Raw genomic sequence first — 2,725 nt, 5'->3', positions numbered from 1 at the left:
TAACATGTTTCAACTTGCTAGTGGGTTAATGTTCAATCATTCTAAGAGTTGTTTTATTCATGCTAAATCTATTTCTCCTAGTAGAATTTCTTCTATTGAAAATAAATTTGGCTTTACCAATATCATTATCATGACTCCTATTCATTTGGATTCTGAGGATATGATTTTGTTTAATCTTTCTAATGATGGTAATTTGCTACTAAATAGGTTTGGAATGCTATTAGGCAAGTACTTCCTAAAAGTGTAATTTGCTATGCTATTTGGCATGCCAATATTCCTTCCTCCTATTCTATTCTATGGAGGATTTTACATATTATTTTACCAGTGGATTATATCTTAATGAGAAAGGTATTTATATCGTTTCTAAATGTCAATGTTATTATCATATTTAAAACCTTAACCATATTTTTATACATGGTCCGATTGCTATGAAAGTTTGGTTATTTTTTGATAATTTGTTAAATGTGCACTCTTCTACTTGCTATAATTCCATTTTTGAGCTTCTTAATGATTGGTTCATTAATACCAAAGGTCACATTAGGAACACTTTACCGGTTCTTATTTGTTGGTTTTTATTGAGAAGCAGTAATGAATCTAAGCATAATGGTTTTCAGTGTAATGTCACTAACATTATTTTAAGAATAAGGATAAAATTTTATAGTTATCTGCTGCCAATCTTTTGAATGGTGAGTCTTTTAAAGGCTTTCATCATGTTGCATTTGAGTTGGGTTTATCTTTTCAACCCTCCTTTATTGCTCCTAAAGACAGGATCATTATTTGGAGAAAACCTCGTGATGGATGATGTTTTAAAGTTAATGCTAATGGGTTGATGAATAACTTGAATGCTGATTGTGGTGGGATTATCAGGGATTTTAATGGTTATGTCATTGCTGCTTTTGATGGGCCGAGTAATGCTAACATTGCTATTAAAGTTAAGATTGAGGCTCTCTTGTTTGGTCTTCAATTTTGTTTTCTTTAGGTATTACTAATGTATGGATCGAAGTCAATGCTTTGATGTTGATTCATTATATTAAGGCGGATTCTATTTCTAATCCTACTAACTTTTAGATGTTAAGAGATATTATGTTTTGGCTTTCTTGCATGACATTCAATATTTCTCACATTTTGAGAGAAGGCAATGCAGTGGCTGATTCTCTTTCTAAATTTGGATGTAACTAGGTTTTACCGAGTTTACTGGATTTTCTCTTCCTAAGAATACGAAAGGATTGGTTAGATTGGATCGGTCCAATTTGCCTTATTTCCGATCTTCTTAAAGTTTGTATCGTTTGGCTTTTTCTGTCTAATTTTCTCCTTTTATGTTTTATGCTTTTTTGATAATGGTGTCTGGCTATGATGGCATTCTTATGGAAATTAAATTATGGCTCCTTTGTTAGTCTTTCGTTGCTCATCTGATCCTACTCTTGTTCAGGTTTTTTTTGTTCTGACTGGTAGTACGGATGGTTTTAATCTCACTGAGGCTGTTCGTTGCTGGTTCATTCCTGGTTATTGTAGATTTGTGGAGTATTTATATGTTATTTTTAAGGTGTTTTCATGGCCCCTTATTATTTGGGACCGGGTTTTTTAGTGGTTTGTTACCATCCTTTTAACTGGTTTACTTAGTCGTGTGTCTTCTGGTATTACTCCCTTCTTCTACGGGTGCTATTTATATTGGAGGTGGATCAGATTTGAGCAGCAGGTGTTTTTAAATGGTAATGATTATTCTACTATTTGTTTCCTTAGCCAATTTGATGGGAATATGACCCCTAGCGATCCCTCGGTTGACTACATTTCGAGCCTGATTACTAGTATTACTACGGTTGTTATGGTTGCTGATATCATTTGGCATGATTATTAACATCTTGGAATTAGTATTTTCTTACGAATATTCTCGATTAAAATAGTGATAAAATTTTCATTTAAGATTTCAAACTGGATGTTAAAGGAGGTAATGGTTGGAGTTTTCAAATGGGAATGGTTCAATGTTGAGCACTTATTTTTAGAGTCACGAGAAGAAGGATAGAAGGTGTTTTAAGATTCTGAATTACTTCAGAAACACCCCAGCCTATCCTAAGTGTTGGGCTTTAATTTGATTGAAAGAGGTTTAAGTTTGAGTGGTCAAATTTATTAGAATGTTGTGATTCAATTACAAGATGTTGAGATCTTATAACCTGAGCTTGCCTCGAAACCTAAGTCTAAATTGTATAGAGAGTTGTTATTTACATGTTTTACATTCTTGCAACTTGTATTATTTTGATGATTTCAAATATTATTATTTTATATATCTCCTAACAATTTTTGGAAGATTTATTTTTTGCTCTAGTCTGTACTAACATTTCAGGAAAATCAACTCCAAGCGATGAAGACTTCAAATTATTCATTTGTAAATTATAAGTTTTTAAATGAGAGGGAGTGATTGTAATTGAGTCAAAAATCACAACACACACTCTTGGGAAACAATTTTTATAAACTGATCGTACGGGACGAACATGGTTCGTACGGGACGATCATGTCAATTAACCCCTCGAAAGAGTAATGGATCGAACAGGCTCTAAGTCCTAATCAAGGTTCTGAAAACCGGACCGGACAACGAACCGGAAGATTGAGAGGTTCATGGTTCGACCGGTTCGACCAGTCGAACCGAGGTCGAATCGGATGATGTAATAAATAATAATATAATTAAAAGTAATCAAATTAACATAATAATAATGACAATTTATTCATAAAA

This window comes from Dendrobium catenatum, unplaced genomic scaffold (genome assembly GCF_001605985.2).
Source record: "Dendrobium catenatum unplaced genomic scaffold, ASM160598v2 original_scaffold_65430, whole genome shotgun sequence".
Taxonomy (NCBI): Eukaryota; Viridiplantae; Streptophyta; class Magnoliopsida; order Asparagales; family Orchidaceae; genus Dendrobium; species Dendrobium catenatum.
The sequence above is the reverse complement of the archived record's forward strand: the minus strand, read 5'-3'. Positions refer to the sequence as shown.